General features: G+C 35.3%; 1 protein-coding gene across 17 annotated transcripts in view; it reads left to right on the top strand.

The window, feature by feature from the left end:
• Window positions 1–23,689, top strand: part of SOX6 (SRY-box transcription factor 6) — a 537,504-nt gene that overhangs the window by 218,642 nt on the left and 295,173 nt on the right. The gene's annotated exons all lie outside the window — the stretch shown is intronic.

Raw genomic sequence — 23,689 nt, 5'->3', positions numbered from 1 at the left:
ATCAATTAAGTCCATCTTGTTTAATGTATCATTTAAAGCTTGTGTTTCCTTATTGATTTTCATTTTGGATGATCTGTCCATTGGTGAAAGTGGGGTGTTAAAGTCCCCTACTATGATTGTGTTACTGTCGATTTCCCCTTTTATGGCTGTTAGTATTTGCCTTATGTATTGAGGTGCTCCTATGTTGGGTGCATAAATATTTACAATTGTTATACCTTCCTCTTGGATCGATCCCTTGATCATTATATAGTGTCCATCTTTGTCTCTTGTAATTGTCTTTATTTTAAAGTCTATTTTGTCTGATATGAGAATTGCTACTCCAGCTTTCTTTTGATTTCCATTTGCATGGAATATCTTTTTCCATCCCCTCACTTTCAGTCTGTATGTGTCTCTAGGTCTGAAGTGGGTCTCTTGTAGACAGCATATATATGGGTCTTGTTTTTGTATCCATTCAGCCAGTCTGTGTCTTTTGGTGGGAGCATTTAATCCATTTACATTTAAGGTAATTATCGATATGTATGTTCCTATTCCCATTTTCTTAAATGTTTTGGGTTTGTTATTGTAGGTGTTTTCCTTCTCTTGTGTTTCTTGCCTAGAGAAGTTCCTTTAGCATTTGTTGTAAAGCTGGTTTGGTGGTGCTGAACTCTCTCAGCTTTTGCTTGTCTGTAAAGGTTTTAATTTCTCCATCAAATCTGAATGAGATCCTTGCTGGGTAGAGTAATCTTGGTTGTAGGTTTTTCTCCTTCATCACTTTAAGTATATCCTGCCACTCCCTTCTGGCTTGCAGCGTTTCTGCTGAAAGATCAGCTGTTAACCTTATGGGGATGCCCTTGTGTGTTATCTGTTGTTTTTCCCTTGCTGCTTTTAATATGTTTTCTTTATATTTAATTTTTGATAGTTTGATTAATATGTGTCTTGGTGTGTTTCTCCTTGGATTTATCCTGTATGGGACTCTCTGTGCTTCCAGGACTTGATTAACTATTTCCTTTCCCATATTAGGGAAGTTTTCAACTATAATCTCTTCAAATATTTTCTCAGTCCCTTTCTTTTTCTCTTCTTCTTCTGGGACCCCTATAATTCGAATGTTGGTGCGTTTAATGTTGTCCCAGAGGTCTCTGAGACTGTCCTCAGTTCTTTTCATTCTTTTTTCTTTATTCTGCTCTGCAGTAGTTATTTCCACCATTTTATCTTCCAGGTCACTTATCCGTTCTTCTGCCTCAGTTATTCTGCTATTGATCCCATCTAGAGTATTTTTAATTTCATTTATTGTGCTTGTCATCGTTTCTTGATTCCTCTTTAGTTCTTCTACGTCCTTGTTAAATGTTTCTTGCATTTTGTCTATTCTATTTCCAAGACTTTGGATCATCCTTACTATCATTATTCTGAATTCTTTTTCAGGTAGACTACCTATTTCCTCTTCATTTGTTAGGTCTGGTGTGTTTTGACCCTGCTCCTTCATCTGCTGTGTGTTTTTCTGTCTTCTCATTTTGCTTATCTTACTGTGTTTGGGGTCTCCTTTTCACAGGCTGCAGGTTCGTAGTTCCCGTTGTTTTTGGTATCTGTCCCCAGTGGCTAAGGTTGGTTCAGTGGGTTGTGTAGGTTTCCTGGTGGAGGGAACTAGTGCCTGTGTTCTGGTGGATGAGGCTGGATGTTGTCTTTCTGGTGGGTTCGTCCACGTCTGGTGGTGTGTTTTGGGGTGTCTGTGGCCTTATTATGATTTTAGGCAGCCTCTCTGTTAATGGATGGGGCTGTGTTCCTCTCTTGCTAGTTGTTTGGCATAGGGTGTCCAGCACTGTAGCTTGCTGGTCGTTGAGTGAAGCTGGGTCTTGATGTTGAGATGGAGATCTGTGAGAGATTTTCGCCGTTTGGTATTACGTGGAGCTGGGAGGTCTCTTGTGGACCAGTGTCCTGAAGTTGGCTCTCCCACCTCAGAGGCACAGCCCTGATGCCTGGCTGGAGCACCAAGAGCCTTTCATCCACACGGCTCAGAATAAAAGGGAGAAAAAATGGAAAGAAAGAAAAAAAGAGGATAAAATAAAATAAAATAAAGCAATTATAATAAAAAATAAGAAAAAAAATTATTAAGAGTAAATTTATTAAGAAAAAAAATTTTTTTAATTTTTAAAAATAGATTTATTAATTTTTTATACTAAAAATAAGAAAAATTTATTAAGAAAAAAAATTTTTTAATTTTTTAAAATAAAAAATATGAAAAAACTTATTAAAAATTTTTTTAAAAATAGAAAATAAGGAAAAAATTATTAAGAAAACATTTATTAGGGAAAAAAAATTTTTTTTAAGCCAAAAAAAAAAAAAAAAAAAAAAAAACGGACGGACCTAACCCTAGGACTAAGGGTGAGAGCAAAGCTATACAGACAAAATCTCACCCAGAAGCATACACATCTACACTCACAAAAGAAAGGAAAAGGGGAAAAGTTAATATATCCTGCTCCCAAAGTCCATCTCCTAAATTTGGGATGATTCGTTGTCTATTCAGGTATTCAACAGATGCAGGCACATCAAGTTGTTTGTGGAGCTTTAATCCGCTGCTTCTGAGGCTGCTGGGAGAGATTTCCCTTTCTCTTCTTTGTTCGTACAGCTCCCGGGGTTCAGCTTTGGATTTGGACCCGCCTCTGCATGTAGGTCCCCTGAGGGCGTCTGTTCCCCGCCCAGACAGAATGGGGTTAAAGGAGCAGCTGATTCGGGGGCTCTGGCTCAGTCAGGCCGGGGGGAGGGAGCGGTACGGAGGAGGCGGGGCGAGCCTGCGGCGGCAGAAGCCGGCGTCACGTTGCAGCAGCCTGAGGCGCGCAGTGCGCTCTCCCGGGGAAGTTGTCCCCGGATCACGGGAGCCTGGCAGTGGCGGGCTGCACTGGCTCCCGGGAGGGGCGGTGTGGAGAATGACCTGTGCTCGCCCACAGGCTGTTTGGTGGCGGCAGCAGCAGCCTTAGCGTCTCATGCCCGTCTCTGGGGTCCGCGCTGATAGCCGCGGCTCGCGCCCGTCTCTGGAGTTCGTTTAAGTGGCGCTCTGAATCCCCTCTCCTTGCACGCCGCGAAACAAAGAGGCAAGAAAAAGTCTCCTGCCTCTTCGGCAGCTGCAGACTTTTTCTCGTGCAGCCTCCCGGCTAGTTGTGGTGCGCTAGACCCTTCAGGCTGTGTTCACGCAGCCAACCCCAGTCCTCTCCCTGGGATCCGACCGAAGCCCGCGCCTCAGCTCCCAGCCCCCGCCCGCCCCGGCGGGTGAGCAGACAAGCCTCTCGGGCTGGTGAGTGCTGCTCGGCGCCGAGCCTCTGTGCGGGAATCTCTCCGTTTTTCCCTCTGCGTCCCTGTTGCTGTGGGATCCGCGCTGATAGCCGCGGCTCGCGCCCGTCTCTGGAGCTCGTTTAGGCGGCGCTCTGAATCCCCTCTCCTTGCGCGCCGCGAAACAAAGAGGCAAGAAAAATTCTCTTGCCTCTTTGGCAGCTGCAGTCTTTTTCCCGGACTCCCTCCCGGCTAGCACCGAAGCCCGAGCCCCAGCTCCCAGGCCCCGCCCGCCCCGGCGGCTGAGCAGACAAGCCTCTCGGGCTGGTGAGTGCTGGTCGGCACCGCTCCTCTGTGCGGGAATCTCCGCTTTGCCCTCCGCACCAATGTGGGTGCGCTCTCCTCCGTGGCTCCGGAGCTTCCCCCCTCTGCTACCCGCAGTCTCTGCCCACGAAGGGGCTTCCTAGTGTGTGGAAACCTTTCCTCCTTCACAGCTCCCTCCCACTGGTGCAGGTCCCGTCCCTATTCTTTTGTCTCTGTTATTTCTTTTTTCTTTTGCCCTACCCAAGTACGTGGGGATTTTCTTGCCTTTTGGGAGGTCTGACGTCTTCTGCCAGCGTTCAGTGGGTGTTCTGTAGGAGCAGTTCCACGTGTAGATGTATTTCTCATGTATCTGTGGGGAGGAAGGTGATCTCCGCGTCTTACTCTTCCGCCATCTTGCCCCTCCCTTGAAAAATTCTAGCTAGCTTAGTTCTTTTGATTTAATCTTGCTGGCCCTCTGGCAGGGTCTCTATCTTAGCTTAGGGAAGACTTACTCATGTTTTTTGCAAATCTAAGGAGTCATGTTTTTGTGTTCTCTCAGACATAATTTTGAGTGACATTTACTGAAAATAGTAGAATTAAGTTTGGTAAACATCACTTTAGTGGTTAAAAGCACAGGTTCTGGACTGAGACTGCCTGGGTTAGAATCTCATTTCTACTACCTGTTGGCTGTCTTACTTTGGGGAGGTTACTATTCTTGCCTCATCCCACAGACTTGTAATGTTAATGAAATTCTTGATATACAGCACATAGTTCAAGTGTATAGCATATTATATTGAGAGTTATCATATCAAGTACTCAATAATAGTTACTTATTATTATCACTGGGTAGAAAGAGAACAAAAGTCTACCAGAAGACTACAAATAAGCATGAAGTAGAATATTAATCTATTTATATTACTATTTGTAAGCTAGTATCTAAGAGGGTATTTACTGTCTGACGTGAGGAAAGCCAAGACAGTGCATGAAATGATTTCAAGAGATAACAGAAAACTAGACAAACTTTCAAAGAAATCAAAATTCATATTTGGTGTCCTTGTATAGGTTGCCACCCCTCCCCCAACCCTGTTATTGTCTCTGGCTACCCTTGCTGAAATGTATCCTTCTCTAAAATTACCCTTGTCTCCTTTCCCCTCATCAAATAGGCCCTTTGCACAAGTAGTCTTAGGTGATACTAGGAGAAAGATCTAATTATTTGATTAAAATAATTTACAATAAAATATTAATGACCAATTGGCTTAACTCCCCAAAGGAAGAGCTGTTTTGTTCTAAAGATGAGCTTATGAGTTGCAAAGAATCCTTGCTTTATGTTATATATAACGGGGGTTTGAGAAAATGTAGTTTAAAAAAATTTCAAGCATACAAAAAGAGAAATGGTGTAATGAACCCTCCAGTATTCATTACCCGGATTCTAGAATTTTCAAGATTTTTTGTTCTCTGTTCATTAGTCTTTTCTTTCTTTTCCTTTTATTTTTTTCTGAATTAATATGAAGATTTTTAAAATAAGAGGTATAGTTTTTTAATGCCCCTTGCCTAGTCTACCATTACATCATTGCACTTCTATGCCAGAAGAATAAGGGCTGGTGATTTGTCACTGGGAGCTGAAAGGTCTAATAATTGATCTAGGGGCAATTGATCTAGGGTTGAGATTTTGCCTATTATCAATGGGTTAGCCGTCTAAAAATTCTTCGGGATAAAAAAATCTAGTTGTGACCTTTGTAGTATCATTTTGTGTGCTGAGGATTAACCTCATTTTCAGGCAGCATGATGAATACAGCCCTTTTACTCTTGTTATTGTTTTAAAATTAAACAAATTCAGAAAAGTGCAAAGAAGGGAATAATCATTTATATTCTTACCATACAGAATTAAACATGGTTAATCTCTTGGTGTATTTGCTTCAGTTCATTTTTAAAGAAAAATGATTCTATTGCTTTTATTAAAAATATCATTTTGAAGAAATGTAGAAAATATGAAAATAAAAAGTAGAAAAATTAATACCACCACCTAAAAATTATCATAAGCAATATTAGATAGATATCATTCTTAAACATTTATATAAATAGACTAGTGGGTGGATGGCAGATGGATGAATGGGCAGATGGAAAGACTTTTGTAAAAATGAGGTCATATTGTAAATAGAAATGGATACATTTTATTTTACTTCATTCTAAAAGACAGAAAATAAACTTAAGTAGAATTAAAAGGGTTGCTGAATCCAAAATAAATGTTTGTTTTCAGTATTAGAGATAATATTTGCTAAAAGAGTCCCCTCAAGATTTAAAAACAGAGGTGGGCATTATGAAAAATTAAGAGATTTTCTCATTATGTTTTCTTTTTAAAAGCTACTTATATGTTTTTAAATGAAACGGTTGGTTTCCTGCTTAGAAAGATAAGGGCATTATATACTCTTAAAATTTCTTCCAAATCTCCACCACCCACTTCTGAGTTTTTCTTATTTTACTACTTTTGCATTGCCTAGGTTTATAATATTTAAATTCTGTTTTGTAACCATAATTCCATAGTTGTTTAGTGTTTATTCCATATGTATATAAACGCAGTCACCACTACTGGTTCTTTTACTATAGCTTCCCTTTTTCTTACTTTATTTCACTTTCTTTCTTAATTGGTTGAATTTCATTTTTGAGACACTTCCCTCTCAACCCCAAGAAGGGCTTAGGGGTCTAGTGTTTGCAAAGTTCTATCCCAGTTGAGTCTACCTGCCTTTCATCTTCATATGTGAATGACATCTTTCCGTAGCATAATGTTGTTGGTCATGCAGTCTTCTCTCCAGGATTTTATATATATTTCCTCTTTGTTGGTCCCTTGCTATTTTTGTTTGGAAGTTTAAGAAAATTATTTCTCAGGGGTTAGAAGATAGTGGAATAGAGTAGGGAGAACTCAGCTGAGGCAATATGTAGCTTTTATTTTGGGGCTGAGCTGTCTTTTCTGAGATGTTATAACTTGCCTTATTCATAGTTCAGTTCACCTAATTGGGAATGAGGTCAGGGTTTACCATTCATTCAGGAGGATGCTTTTTGGGTCATTCCCCAAATTTGTTGTGTCGACCTAGAAATTTGTTCTGTTTTAACATCTGTCAGACAGAAATAGCCCTCTTGTTCACTTATCCTGTTTATCTATTGCTTCCTAGTTTCCTTTTCTACTACACTTCAGGCTGAAGATAAAAAAAGATAACAAAACTCATTCAGTTTGCTTCTTTCCAAATTTGGGAATATTATTGACAATTCTTAAAATTTTATTGACTTACCCACATTATCTTTGTGACTTTCCTTGGTCTATATAATCTCTGTTTCTTTCTAGGTACAAGAACATTTATGATTTTCATCTCCTATATCCTATCCTATCCTATCGTGTCATGTCATATCATACCTTATCATGTCCTTTGTCACTATGAAATGACCCTCCTTATATGGTCCTGTATAATGGTCTTTGCTCTAAACTCAATTTTTTCTTTATTAATATAGCAACTTAGTCTTATCATGGTGTACGTCTTTCCATTCTTTTACTCCTAATCTATTTGTGTTTATCTTTTACATTTTAAGTGGGTTTCTTATAAGCGGCATATAATTGGGTTTTGCTTTTTAATCTAATCTGACAGGCTTTACCTTTTAATTGCTACTTGTTTTCTATATGCACCATCCATTATTTGTTACTTTTCCCCTCTTTACTGCCTTATTTTGATTGGTTATTTTTTATAGTTCTATTTATCTTCTTTGTTGGCTAACTAGTTATGACCTTCTGTTCATTATTTTAGTGATTGTTTTAGAGTTTAATAGTACATTTTAAGCTTACTATAGTCTACCTTCAAGAGATATCATACTACTTCACAGTTAGTACAAGAATCTTACCATATATATCCGTCTATCCCCTTCCAGATTTTGTCATACTGTTGCCATACATTTTAATTCTACTTATTTTATAACTCATATAATACGACTTTTTTGCTTTAAATAATAAATTATCTTTTAATAATATTTAAATAATAAGAAAAAAATTTAAAATGTTTACCCATGTAATTGCCAGTTCAGGTGCTCTTATTTCCTTTGTGAGGATCTAGATCCCCTTCAATATCATTTTCTTCCATTTGATTTCTTTTTAAGATTTCTTGTAGTACAGATCTGCTGGTGATGAATTTTGTCAGCCTTTGTATGTCTGAAAAATTTGTTCTTTAGTCTTTGTTTTGAAGGAAATTATTGCTGGATACAGAATTCCAGGTAGACTTTTTTTTTTTCCTTTAGCACTTTTAAAATGTTGCACAACTGTCTTCTGGCCTGCATTGTTTCAATGAAAAATCATCTGTCACCTTATTTTTGTTCTTCTATACATAATATGTCATTTATTCTCTATGTAATTTACTGGTTTAAAGCAATTTAGTTATAATGTACCTTGGTATAGTTTTCTTCATATTTCTTGTGTTTGAAGTTCATTGGCTTCCTGAATCTGTAGGTTTAGTTTTCATCAAATTGGGAAAAATTTCAGGCATTATATTTTCAATATTTTTTCTGTTCCCTTCTCCTTGCCTTTAGGGACTCTAATTAGAGATATATTAGGCCATTTGAAGTTGATTCACAGCCCACTGATTCTCTTTTCATTTTTTTCTGCCTTTTTTGTCTTTGTGTTTTATTATAGGTAGTTTCTATTGCTCTGTCACCAAAGTTACTAATTTTTTTCTTCTGCAATATTTAATTGGCCTTTAATCCCATCCAGTGTATTTTTTTTAATTTTGACAATTATTTTATTTAAGCCAATATATCCAAACTATCATCATTTAACATGTAATCAATATTTTGAAAGTTATGAGTGATATTGTTTACATCCTTAATCACATCAAGTCTCTGAAATCCAGTTTGCATTTCAGTGTATTTTTTAATTCAGACATTTTTATTTTCATCTTTAGAAGTTTGGCTCTTTTATTTGTTTATATGTTTTCTGTATCTCTATTTAACCTTTAAAAATTTTCCACTATCTTATTGAACATATAGATGTAGTTTTAAGAACTCTTTTAATGTCTTTGTCTACTAATTTTAACATCTATATTATTTTTAGTTCAGTTTCAGTTGATTTTTCTTCTCTCTAGGGTCATATTTTCCTGCTTCTTTGAATGCGTGTATTTTTTTAAGTACGTTAAAAAAAAACTTTTTATTTTATATTGGAGTATAGCTGATGAACAATGTTGTGAGATAGTTTCAGGTGCACAGCAAAGTGACTCAGCTGTACATATACATGTATCCATTCTCCCTCAAACTCCCCTCCCATCCAGCTGCCACATAATATTGAGCAGAATTCCCTGTGCTATACAGTAGGTCCTTATTGGTTACCCATTTTAAATATAGCAGTGTGTACATGTCAATCCCAAACTCCCTAACTGTCCCTCCCCCCAACCCTTCCCCCCTGGTAACCATAAGTTCGTTGTCTAAGTCTGTGAGTCTCTTTCTGTTTTGTAAATAAGTTCATTTGTATCTTTTTTTTTTTTTTTTTAGATTCCACATATGAGTGATACCATATGATATTTCTCTTTCCCTGTCTGACTTACTTCACTCAGTATGACAATCTCTAGGTCCATCCATGTTGCTGCAAATGGCATTATTTCATTCTTTTTAATGGCCGAGTAATATTCCATTGTATATATGTACCACATCTTCTTTATCCATTCCTCTGTCAATGGACATTTAGGTTGCTTCCATGTCTTGGCTATTGTAAACAGTGCTGCAATGAACATTGGGGTGCATGTATCCTTTTGGACCATGTTTTTCTCTAGATATATGCCCAGGAGTGGGATTGCAGGGTCATATGGTAGCTCTATTTTTAGTTTTTTAAGAAACCTCCATACTGTTCTCTCCACACCCTCTCTAGCATTTATTGTTTGTGGATTTTTTGATGATAGCCATTTTGACTGATGTGAGGTGATATCTCATTGTGGTTTTGATTTGCGTTTCTCTAATAATTAGTGATGTTGAACATCCTTTCATGTGGCCATCTGTATGTCTTTTTTGGAGAAATGTCTATTTAGGTCTTCTGCCCATTTTTTGATTGGGTTGTTTGTTTTGATGATATTAAGCCTCATGGGCTGTTTGTAAATTTTGGAGACTAATCCCTTGTTGGTCACGTCATTTGCAAATATTTTTTTCCAATCTGTGGGTTGTCTTTTCGTTTTGTTTATGGTTTCCTTTGCTGTGCAAAAGCTTTTGAGTTTAATTAGGTCCCATTTGTTTATTTTTGTTTTTATTTCCATTATTCTGGGAGACAAATTGAAAAAGATATTGCTGCAATTTATGTCATAGAGCGTTCTGCCTATGTTTTCCTCTAGGAGTTTTATAGTGTCCAGTCTCACATTTAGGTCTTTACTCCATTTTGAGCTCATTTTTGTGTATGGTGTTAAAGAATGATCTGATTTCATGTTTTTACATATAGCTGTCCAGTTTCCCCAGCACCATTTGTTGAAGAGACTGTCTTTCCACCATTGTGTAGTCTTGCCTCCTTTGTCTTAAATTAATTGACCATAGGTGCATGGTTTATTTCTGGGCTTTTCATCCTGTTCCATTGATCTATATTTCTATTTTTATGTCAGTACCATACTGTTTTGATGACTGTAGCATTGTAGTATAGTCTGAAATCAGGGAGTCTGATACCTCCAGCTCCATTTTTCTTTCTCACGATTGCTTTGGCTATTTGGGGTCTTTTGTGTCTCCATACAAATTTTAAGATTTTTTGTTCTAGTTCTGTGAAAAAATGCCATTGGTAATTTGATAGGGATTGCATTGAATCTGTAGATTGCCTTGGGCAGTATAGTCATTTTCACAATGTTGATTCTTCCAATCGACGAACATGGTATGTCTTTCCATCTGTTTGTGTCTTCTTTGATTTCTTTCATCAGCGTCTTATAGTTTTCGCAGTACAGGTCTTTGGTCTCCATAGGTAGGTTTATTCCTAGGTATTTTATTGGTTTTGATGTGATGGTAAATGGGATTGTTTCTTGAATCTCTCTTTCTGATCTTTCATTTTTAGTGTATATAAATGCAACAGATTTCTGTGTATTAATTTTGTAACCTGCAACTTTACCAAATACATTGATGAGCTCTAGTAGTTTTCTGGTAGCATCTTTAGTATTTTCTATGTATAGTATCATGTCATCTGCAAACAGTGACAGTTTAACTTCTTCTTTTCCGATTTGGATTCCTTTTATTTATTTTCTTCTTCTTTGATTGCTGTAGCTAGGAATTCCAAAACTATGTTGAATAAAAGTGGTGAGAGTGGACATCCTTGTCTTGTTCCTGATCTTAGAGGAAATGCTTTCAGCTTTTCACCATTGTGTATGATGTTAGTTGTAGGTTTGTCGTATACTGAGGTATGTTCCCTCTATGCCCACTTTATTATTTTGAGGTATGTTCCCTCTGTGCCCACTTTCTGGAGAGTTTTTATCATAAATGGGTACTGGATTATGTCCAAAGTTTTTTTTCTGCATCTATTGAGATGATCATATGTTTTTTATTCTTCAATTTGTTGGTGTGGTGTATCATATTGATTGATTTGCAGATATTGAAAAATCCTTGCCTTCCTGGGATGAATCCCGCTTGATCGTGGTGTATGATCCTTTTAATGTACTGTTGGATTCAGATTGCTAGTATTTTGTTGAGGATTTTTGAGTCTATGTTCATCAGTGATATTGGCATGCCTGTGTTTTTTAATTAGATACTAGGCTTAGTGAATTTTAACTTGGTTGGGTATTACCATAAAGATTCTTGAGCTTTGTTCTGGGCTGTTAAGTTACTTGGAAACAATTTGATCCTTTAAGGTCTTGTTTTAAGCCTTATCAAACAGGATAAGGCAGCATTTAGTCTAGTGCTTATTTTACCCCACAACTGAGGCAAAACACTTCTGAGTACTCTACATTATGCCCATGAATTATGACACTTTCCACTTTGGCTAGTGAAGATAGAAACTGTTCTTAGGCCTTTATGAGCTACTGGGATTTTCCCCTCTAATCCTTTTGGGTGGTTCTTTTCCTGGCTTCATATAGTTTTCTCACTTGCATTCACCAATCACTACTCAATAAAAGACTTGGAGGAGGACTGGGGTGGGAGAGAGAGAGGGGAGTCTGCAGATATCTGGATTTCTCTTTTTGTGCAGCTTCCTCTTCTCCAGTACTCTGCATTGTGAATTCTAGCCACCTTAGTCTCCCTGAACTTTCAGTTTTAGTTATAGCTCCTCAACCCAGGAAAATAGCTAGATTCTTCTTCCCTGTGCTGTAGCCTGGAAACTCTTTCCTGGCAGTAAGGTGGGACAGTAGTAGGACTCATTTGTTTCCTGTTTCTCAGGGAATACTGTCCTTGTTGCCTGATGTCCAATATCTTGAAAACTGCTATTCCATAAAGTTTTTTCATTTTTGCTTAGTAGTAGGAAGGTAAATCCAACTCCTGTTACCCTATCTTGGGCAAAGAATACAATCTAAAACTATATTGAGGGGCAATGGGGAATTGTTGCTCAATTGGTATAAAGTTTCAGTTACGCAAGATGAATTAGTTCTAGAGACCTGCTGTGGAGCCTAGTGTCTATACTCACCAATACTGTATTGTGCACTTAAAAATTTTTAAAGGATATATCTCATATTCAATATTTTTACAACAACAACAAAATCCAAACAAAACCACAAAGGGACACAAAGAAACTTTTAGAGGTGATGGATATATCTATTACCTTGATTGTGGTAATGGTTTCATAGATATATGCATATGTCCAAACTCATCAAATTGTATACATTAAATATATACAGTTTTTTGTATACCAATTATACCTTATAAAGCTTTTTTTTTTTTTAAAGAAGGAGAAATAGAAAAAAACTGTATTGAGATGACAATTGTAACCTATCAAATTGTTGAAAATTAAAAATATGAGACATTCTTTTGGCAAGGCTGTGAAGAAAGAAGCACTTTCATTTTATAGGGAATGCAAACTGGTACAACTCTTTTGGAAGAGAATTTCACAATACCTATCAAATCAAAGCTACATGTGCACTTTCTTTTGACCCAGTAGTATCAATTCTAGGAATTTACTCTGAAGGTACACCTCCAACAATATGAAAACATATATGCCCAAAACTATTTGCTCCAGCATTGTTTATAATTAGAAACAATCTAAATATTCATACACAGGTGAGTGATTGAATAAGCTGTGCCACATAGTACATGATAGAGTGCTAGTAGCTATAAAAATGATTGAGGAAGAGATCTATAATCTGATATGGAGTGATTTCCAAAATATATTGCTGAATGTGAAAGATCATTTATAGAATGCCACTTTTTATGTAGAAAGGAGATGAAATGAGACAATGTGCACTTATCTGCTTGATTGTGCAGAAACAAACAGAAGAACGGTAAATCAGAAACTACTGAGACTGGTTACTTAGAGATGATTGATAGAAGTAGAGTAGAAAAGATAATGAGTATAGGGTAGAGTGGATGGGGATGGGGGGGTAACACTTCTCTGAGTATACTTTTGTGTAGTTGTGACTTTCAGAACCATCTTACTTTTTCTCATACTAAACAGACAAACAAACAAGAATGGGAGAACCAAAATGAATACAAGCAGAAATAAAGGATTAATTGTATTTCAAATAAATAACATAATCACACTTAAAGTATATGGGATGATGAGTGAGTAGAACTAACTTAAATAGCTTTGGAACACAGTATTTTGACTATATTTTCTAAGGCTAAAGAATAAAAAGCTTGAAAACAAATGTGCTCTACTAGTAGGCTTGTCTCTCAAAGTAGTGTGGGTTAGCAATTCTGAAACTAACTTACGTATTATAGGATTGAACAAATAAAATAAATACATTGTGGATAATGAGTGTTAGGTTTTTTGCTTTGGGAGAAGAAAGCTATAAATATGGTCAGGGCAAAGGCTAGAATAATTCCTGCCGTGTTAGATTGGAATTGGAGGTATCATTATGAACTCGTGATCTTTGACATATATACCCCCCATACCCCTATGTTTACATCCACCTCTATCTCGAAATTTCTGTAGATGTAAATACGAGTAACAGAAGTGTGTGTATATGTATGTATACATAAATGTATTGCCTGGCTCATAGTCTTCTGAGAGTCAGTGAGCACACCAAACATTCAGAGGGCTTAGTATCAGTAAGCATACCTAGCACCAAATCTTGTTTCTTAAATACCATTTTCCAGTGAAAGGGAATGATGCTTCTTGGAAAAATTACTGATTTCAGGGGTGGGCAGGAACATATTTGATGAACCTGGAAGCATGTTGTGATGTTATAAAAGAATAAAGTGTTCAAAAAAATGATGGGGACATGTCTAAAGGAGCAATGTTGGAGAAGCTCCTACTGGCCAAATCTGGGATAATGTAACAAAATAAATAATAATAATAAAAATATAATGATAAATATATAATATTATATAATAAATATATAATGATAAATAATTACATAATATGTAATTATAAATAAATAATGAATTGTAATGCATAATCCACAACTTCATCCTGAGGTATATAAATGAATAAATAAATATATTGGGCTGAGAGAAAGCTGTTTGTTACAGCATAATTTCAACTAGTAAACGTAGAAGGAATGACAGAGTTAGTAAAACATCATTTGGCAGCCATCATAGTAATCACTGTTTCAAGCAAAAATCACCAGTGAATGCTAAAGTTAGTGGCCAAAATTTTTTATAGGAAACAAGATATTTTTACAAAGTATCAAAGTATCTCTCCACAAGATACTTATCATTTACGAAAGGTAAAATAGTACAGTGGAAGAACATGACAGACACCATCTTAATCAAGCAGTTAAACCAGTAATAGAATAAGTCAACATCATGTAGCTCCTGATATATAATGCACTGAACTCAAAATATGATTTCTGTTGTATTCCGGCCAACAATGCATAACCTGACTTTGGAAAAAAACAAAGCATCCCACGAAATAACTTGTCAAGATTATGAAATACAAAGAAAGACTAAGGAGCAGTTCCAGCTTAAAGAAGACTAAAGTTACCTAGGCCTGCAGTTCTGTTCTGATATTCTGCAATTCCTGGAAATGCCAAGTGGCCAGTGGCTGTTACTTGAAGACTTAAAGGAAACGAATATACAACCTTCCCGGTACTCATGAATCATCCCTTCCTCCATATTTGACAAGCAGCTTACTTGAAGGATCCTATTCGATGGCTCACAATAGTTTCTCGCAAAAGTTTAAAATAGGAAGCAGAGAATGCTTTCCCTTTCTATAGTATAACTAAAACTGTAAGTAATCTGAAAGTAATTATTCTTGGAAATTTCACTTTGGTCAGGAAGGCAATGAGAGTGATTATAGGGCTCAGTTAGTATTGTGATCCAGAAAAAGTTACATCTTAGAGAACTCTATTGGCCCTTGGGGAACTGCAAATTAGGATAAAATCAAGGCTGTTCTTAGTCATTTTAACTTTTGTTGGAGACTTGTAAAGTTTAGAGCTCCTAATCATCATTGTTATTATTATTTTATTACTGTTGTTACCTTTTATGGAATCCACTTGAAACAAACCCCTGATCATCAAAATGCTTAGTTTTCTTGCAAATGTTTAAGTTTTAGTTTTTGAGAACATCTTACAAAGACTAAAGCAGGGGAGTGGGAGGGAGGAAAATCACCTGTCAGTGGATAACTTGATATGAGACCTGTGTGAATTTTGAGAGTACAATAGAGAGTTAGAGTTAGCAACTGATTGAAATGGGAGATTTTCTGGGTATGGAACTTCCACATAGACCATAGGATTTTCTTTCTCGGCAACTGATTATCTTGCCATTCAAGACTCTTATATCAAACTCAAGAAAAACCTGAGAATTATTCTCTGCACTTTGATCTTAATGCATCATTGATCTGACAGTAGGATGTTACCACAGTTTTTCTTCCTGTGGTGAGTCACAAGAGCAACTTAATACAGTAAAGGCAATACCTGTGTATTTAAGCACCTGTATGTAAAATAGAATTTCATATGTAAGAAGCACTGTGTTGCCTGGCAAATGTAGCTACGCTAAAGAATGTACAGCTATAGATACTTGTTACAGTTTATTGATATAGTATACAGCTCTCTTCTTTAAACATATACTTTTGTTTATAGCTCTAGCTAATGATTACAGAACTTGCACTCTGAGACATTGTCTCTTTACTTTCAAAGAGTACACTTTTAGACTGGCTTCATTATTTTTCTTTGTTTAGCCATGCTGCATTTCAGCTTAAACTTCAGACATTCTAAGAGTATTTTTTGCCCATCTTGGTGGTAATTGTCTCCTTTAATTCAGCTCAGTATCTGGCCTGTGTTTATATATTTTCCCATCTTTTCCTTTTTAAAATTGGGATATAATTGACATATAACATTGTGTAAGTTTAAGATGTACAACTTGTTGGTTTGATACATTTATATATTGCAATATGATTACCATCAAAGCATTAACTAACACCTCTATTATGTCACATGATGATCATTGTGTGTATGTGTGTGTGTGTGGTGTGTTAAGAACAATTAAGATCTAGTCTCTTAGCAACTTTGAAGTTTATAATATAGTACTGTTGACTGTAATTACTATGCTGTGCATTAGATTTCCAGAATTTATCTACTAGTTGCAAATTTCATTCAGACCAAAAGATGTACATAATCTTTGAATACTGAGAACTGACTGATTCTCAGAAATTTATTGTTTATGAGCATGACTTGCCATTTTATTGTAAGTAATTGTTAAGTACCCACTTTTGATGCTCACAGTAGGGCCCAAACTTACAAACATATAAACCATTATCAGCTTCCAGTTTAGTTCATAGCTGGTTTCCCTCTGATACCACTAATTGTTGCCTAATTTGAATAGAAGATAGAGAGGCACATGAAGTTCATCTTTAAGCTGTGCAGGGGCTATTGAAAGAGGCTTTGTGCTCTGTGCAATCAAGAGAACTGGTCAGTGTTTGAACAATACTTAGTTGAGAATTTGCTATCATTTTTCTTGTTCCCTCTCCGAATAATAAGAAAGGGCAGCATATTTAGGTTTTAATTTAGCTTTTTAGGCTACAACATTTTTTTCCTTTACAAAAGCATAATTTTAGCTTTTATTCTTCTTTCACTCAAAATGTAAATGTTGAAAATAAGGCAAGGTTAAAAATGATAAAAAAGAAAAGAATTTGTGTTTAGGTAGAAGTTTTCAAAATGCTGATGATTACCTAATTTACTCTCCTTGCTTTGAGAGAAATGATTCTAATAAGACTAATGGCCATAACCATCCTGCTTTGAATTTACAAGCTGACTGTCATTCATCTGTGGGTCACTTTTTCATATAAAGGACAACATTCCATTTTTAAGAAAAACTACACAAACTCCAGGAATGAGAGTGGACCTCCACAAGGAGAATTTCCCGTTGGAGTGGATGGCTTACAGAGTGTCCTGGATCTGCCACCTTAAATTGTATCCTCCCCTACGGTTTTCTTACTTGGGTCTCTACTATCAGTACTACCAGTACACTGAGCATTAGGAATCTGTGACTCCCTTTAAAATGTTTTCTTTGGTGCTCTAAGCATAGCCAAGACATGCTAATATATTTTAAAAGAACCAAAATCTATGGCAGAACAAAGCAAATATTTACAGAAAAAAACCGTAGTATTAAAACTAAGTGTACAAAATACTATTTGCTTGTCCTGTGGATCCCAGTAAGATTTACTGCACCCTAAATCCTCTCATCATTCATTTTCATTGATTCTACATATTTTTAACTAGACAACATGTTTTAGTTGTCAACTATGTTCCAGTGGCTATGCTGGACACGAAGAATATGCTAGTGAACAGAATAGATGTGTTTCTTGGCCTCTTGGAGCTTATAGTCTCTTAGAGTGGACTGATGGTGAAGTAGTTACGATAAAATATGTTGAAAGTCATGACTTAGGCATTTTAAGATTCCACTAGTCTTTTGAAGGCATTCCTGAGGAAATGACTTTTAAATTGTGACTGAATGAATAGGAGTTACTGGATAAAAGAAAGTGGTGGAATGTTTCAGGCATGCTAAAGAGCACATGTAACGGTCACAGGGAAGAGAGAATTTAGCAGGTGGTGTCTGGTGCATTGTGGAAACTGAATTTCATTATGGAGTAGAAGGGAAAGAGTAGAGAGTGGTGAAAAGAACAGGTGGAGAGGTAAGTGAGTTCCAGAACATGGAAGACATTTTAAGCCATTTTAAGAGATTTAGGCTTTTATCTAAGGGTAAATGTTTGAAGAATTTGAAATCAAAGGTTGGAGAAACTTTGTACCTCTCCTGGATTCCTTCATTCCATTCTGCAGTTACTTGTCTTATAATAATAGTCATGTGGAAGGTGTCATTTTACTTTTAGCTGCAGGAACTAGACAATTTGTCCCCTCTTCCGGACCAAGACAAAGATACATGCATTTTTCAGACACTCTGGGATCTTGTAATTTTATTTCCATTTCTGTTCTGAGGAGCCTGGCTTTTCCATAGCCAAATGACCTCTTTTTGGCTTAAGTAGTAGTTGTGTTCATCTCTGCAGTAGTCTGTGGAGACCTACTAGATTAAATATTTCACCTCAACAACAAGTGGGATATTCACTTTTCAAAATATTATTCATTTCCATTTCACAGTATAACATATAGAATTATGCCTGAATACAGTGTAATAATTCTTTATTTTTATTTTTATTTTTGCAAAAAGTATAGCATACATATTGTAAAACGTACAAACTAAAGTGTACCACTTAGTAAATTTTTATATAGGTTTATGCTCATGTAACCACCATCCATAGCAAGATATAGAACAATTCCAATTCCCAAAAGGCTCCCTCATTCTCCCTCCCAATCATAACCTCTGAAAGATAATCACTATTCTCTCATATCACCAGAAATTGTCTGTTCTTGAACTTCATATAAATGTAAATATAAATAAATTTAAATAAAGCATATATTTTCTTGTATTGGGCTTTTTTTCACTCAACATAAAGTCTCTATTGTTACAGGTAATAGTTTGTTCTATTTTGTTGCTGTGTAGTGTTCTATATTTATTGGTTGTCTTTCTACCAGTGCACACCGTGTAATACCTGTAGATTTGTAATAAAATCATATGGTAGAATAGTCTTTAAAGTTTGCTCTTATTCAAAATTTTCTTGACTCGTCACGATCCTTTATGTTTGCACATAAATTTTAGAATTACTTGTTAATTTCTACAAAAAATTTTGGGATTTAAATTTGGACTGCAGTATATCTATAGATCAACTTGGAAATAATTTACATCTTAAAAATATTATGACTTCCAATTCATTAGCACAATATATCCTTCCATTTATTTGTATTAAAAATTATTTTAGTAATGGTTTGAAGGGCTTTTCCCCTATGTATGTGTAAAGAAATCCTGCACATTTTATAGATTTATTGTTTTTTAATACTTTATTTTCTATTTTTTGCCTATGTGTGGAAATATATTTTAATGTAAACCTCATATCCAGAAATCTTGCTAAATATACCTATTAATTCTATAGTTTATTTTAGGCTTTAAAACTTTTCAATTACATAATCAATTGTGTAATTTCCAGTTATGCTGTCAATCAGTCTGTGAATTATAAATTTTATTTCTTATTTTCTATTATATGTACTCTCTTTAGTTAATAAAATTTACTTTTTAAAGCAGCTTTAGACTCACAGCAGAATTAAGTGGAAAGTACAGAGAGTTCTCATATATCTCTGACCTTACACACACAACTTCTCCTGCTGTCAGTTCCCAAACCAGAGCAGTACGTTTGTTAAATCGAACCTACATCATCATCCAAAGTCCATAGTTTACATTAGGATTCATCTTTGATATTGTACATTCTGTGGATTTAACAAATATGTAGTGACATCAATCCACCATTGTAATATCACACAGAATAATTTCATTGCCCTAAAAATCCTCTGTGCTCTGTCTATTCATCCCTCACTCCCCCATAACCCTTGGCAACCACTAATCTTCTTACAGTTTCCATAGTTTTTCCTTTTCCAGAATGTCATAAAGTTGGAATCATACAGTATGTAGACTTCTCAGATTGGCTTCTTTCACTTAATAATATGCATTTAAGTTTCCTCCATGTCTTTTTATGGCTTTGGATCTCATTTCTTTTTATCGCCGAATAAAATTCCATTTTCTGGATATACCACAGTTTATCCACTCACCTACTGAAGGACATCTTGGTTGCTTACACGTTTTGGTAATTATGAATAAAGCTGTTATAAACATCCACGTTCAGGTTTTTGTGTAGATATAAGTTTTCAGTTCATTTCAGTAAATACCAAGGAGTGAAATTGCTGGGTCGTATGTTAAGAGTATGTTTATAGTTTTGTAGGAAACCACCAAATTGTCTTCCAAAAACCTTTATCATTGTGCATTCACAATGGCAATGAATGAAAGTTCCTGTTGCTCCATTTCCTTTCTGGCATTTGGTGTCATCGAGTGTTTGGATTTTGGCCTTTTTTTTTTTAATTGAGATATAATTGACATAAAGCATTATATTAGTTTCAGATTACAACATAATGATTTGATATTTGTATATATTGCGAAGTGATCACCGCAGTAAGTCTAGTTAGCATTCATCATTCTTAGTTACAAAATTTTTTTATGTGATGAAAACTTAATAACTTTCAAATATACGATACAGTATTATTAACTATAGTCATTCTGTGCATTACATCCCCAAGACTTAATGTATTTTATAACTGGAAGTTTGTACCTTTTGACCCCCTTTACTCATTTTGCCTACACCATACCCCCTGCCTCTGGCAACCACCAATCTGTTCTCTGTATATGTGAGCTCAATTTGTTTAATTTTTTTGTTTGTTTTTAATATTCTACATATAAGTGAGATGATAGGGTTTCTTTCCTTCTCTGTCTGACTTATTTCACTTAGCCTAATGCCTTCGAGGTCCATCCATGTTGTTACAAATGGCAAGATTTCTTTTTTATGGCTGAATAATAGTCCATAATATGTACATATATGTATGTATTATGTGTATATATATACACGTATATATATACACACATATATACACATATATATACACATATATATTATATGTATATAATCTGTCTCACATTTTCTTTATTCATCCATCTGTGGAGTTGCTTTCATGTCTTGGCTCTTGAAAATAATGCTGCAATGAACTTGGAGGTGCCTTGGTTTTGGTCATTCTAGTAAGTGTGTAGTGGTATCTTATTGTGTGTTAATTTGCAATTTCCTAATAACATATGATGTTGAACATCTTTTCATATGCTTACTTGCCATCTGTATGTCTTTTCAGGCAAGGTATCTGTTTCCAGGTATTTTACCCATCTTTAAATCAGGTTGTTTATTTTCTTACTGTTGGGTTTTAAGAGTTCTTTGTATATTTTGGGTAAAAGTCCTTTATCAGATAATTATTTTGCAAATGTTTTCTCCCAGTCTGTGGCTTGTCTTCTCATTCTCTTGACATTGTCTTTTGCAGAGCAAACGTTTTGAATTTTAATGAAGTCCAGTATGTCAATTATTTCTTTTAAGGATCATGCCTTTTGTGTTGTATCTAAAAAGTCATTGCTCTATTCAAGGTCATCTAGATTTTCTTCTATGTTATCTTCTAGGAGTTTATAGTTTTGCATTTTACGTTTAGGTCAGTAATTCATTTTGAGTTAAATCTTCAGGGTGTAGGTTTTATGTCTGTCCAGATTCAGTTTTTAGCATGTGATGTCCAGTTGCTCTAGCATGATTTGTTGAAAGGATGTTGGGTATAGTGAAGTCAAAATTCACACAAGAAGAGAAAACATTGAATTGACCTATATCTATTAATAAAATCAAATAAAAATTAATAACCTTTTAAAACACAAAGCACAAAGCCCACATAGGTTCACTGATGAATTCTACCAAATCCAGTATTGATTCATGATAAAAACTCTTAGCAAACTTGGAGTAGAGGGGAACTTCCTCAACTTGATTTAAAAAAAAAAACCCTACAAAAAGATGGAATATCCCTCCATTTAGTTCTTCTTTGATATTTCCCATCAGAGTTTTGTAGTTTTCTTCATATAGATTTTAAACAGATGTGTTAGATTTATACTTAAATATTTAATTTTTTGTGGTGCTAATGTGAATGCACTCTGTTTTTAATTTCAAATTCTACTTCTTCATTGTTTGTATCTAGGTCCAAAGCAATCTCAATCAAAGCCCAGGAGAAGAACAGAATGTTTAATCTGCTACTGTTTGATGAAGTAGTCTATAGATGTCAATTATATCCAGAATGATAGAGCTGTTGAGTTCAGTTGTATCCTTACTGATTTTCTGCTGCTGGAACAGTCCATTTCTGATAGAGAGGCATTGAAGTCTCCAACTATAATAGTGAATTTATTTCTCCTTGCAGTGTCAGTTTTTGCCTCATGTATTTTGACACTCTGCTGTTAGGCACATACACGTTAAGGATTATTATATCTTCTTAAAGTATTGGCTCCTTTATCATTGTGTAATGCCCCTCTTATCTCTGATAATTTTCCTCCTCTGAAATCTGCTCTGTCTGAAAATAATATACCTACTCCTGATTTCTTTTGCTTAGTGTTAGCATGATATATCTTTCTCCATCCCTTTACTTTTAATTTATATGTGTCTTTATATGTAAAGTGTGTTTCTTTTAGACAATATATTGTTGGGTCTTGTTTTTTCATCAGTTCTGACAATCTCTATCTTTTAATTAGCATATTTAGACCATTGACATGTAAGGTGATTATTATATCGTTGGATTAATATTTACTGTATTTGGTACTGTTTTCTGTTTGTTATCCTTGTTCTTTGTTCTTATTTTTGTCTTCTACATTTTTTCTGCCTTTTATGTGGCTTAAATAGAGCATATTTTATGATCCCATTTGTTTCCTTTCTTAGAATATCAATTATACTCATTTTATAAAAGATTTTTTTCAGTATTTGTCCTAGAGTTTGCAATATACATTTACGACTAATCCAAGTCTACTTTCAAATAAAACTATGTTGCTTCATGGGTAGTGCAAGTACCTTATAATAACAAAATATTCCTAGTTCCTCCCTCCCATCCCTTGTATCATTGCTATCATTTCCCTTATACCTAAGCATAATATACTCTTATGTATGGATTTATCCAAAGTATGCATGGCTGGCTCAACATTTAAAAATCAATTAATGTAATCTGTCACATTTCACTTACACATAAGCATACATGTATACTTATGTATATATACACATACACATATAATCAAGTACTTTGTTGCTATATTATTTTGTATAAACTTATCTGTTAAATCAATTAAGATAAGAAAAACAAAAGTTTCTATTTTACTTTCACTTATTCTCCAGTGCTCTTCCTTTCTTTATTTAGATCTTAGATTCTCACCTGTATAGTTTCCTTCTCTCTGAAGAAATTCTTTTAACATTTCTGAGAAAGTTTATCTTTCTCCCTCATTTTTGAAGGATAGTCTTGAAGGGTATGGAATTTTAGTTGTTTTTTTTAAAATTTCAACACTAAATATTTCACTCCACTCTCTTCTTTGTTGCATGGTTTCTGAGAAGTTGATGTAATTCTTATCTTTGCTTCTCTATATAGGTAAGTTGTTTTCTTCCTCTGGCTTCTTTCAAGAATTTTTCTTTATCGTTGATCTTCTGGAGTTTGAATATTATATGCCTAGGCTTAGTTTTTTGTTGATGTTTTCGTTTTGTTTTGTTTTTTGTTGTTGTTTTTTTCATTTATTCTGTTTTATGTTCTTTGAGTTTCCTCTATCTGTGGTTTGGTATCTGACATTATTTTGGGGAATTCTTAGTCATTATTGCTTCAAACAGTGCTTTTGTTCCTTTCTCCCTTTATTCTCTTTCTGGTGTTCCCATTACACATATGTTACACCTTGTAGTTGTCCATAGTTCTTGAATATTCTGTTCTAATTTTTCCCCAGTCTTTGCTTTTCAATTTTAGAAGTTTCTGTTGTCGTATCCTCAAGCTCAGAGACTTTCCTCAGATTGTTCCCATCTACTAATGAGTACATCAAAAGCATTCTTCATGTCTGTATCAGTGTTTTTGATCTCTAGCATTTCTTTTAGATTCTTTCTTGGAATTTCCATTTC

Source organism: Eubalaena glacialis, chromosome 10 (assembly GCF_028564815.1).
Source record: "Eubalaena glacialis isolate mEubGla1 chromosome 10, mEubGla1.1.hap2.+ XY, whole genome shotgun sequence".
NCBI lineage: Eukaryota > Metazoa > Chordata > Mammalia > Artiodactyla > Balaenidae > Eubalaena > Eubalaena glacialis.
The sequence above is the reverse complement of the archived record's forward strand: the minus strand, read 5'-3'. Positions and strand labels throughout refer to the sequence as shown.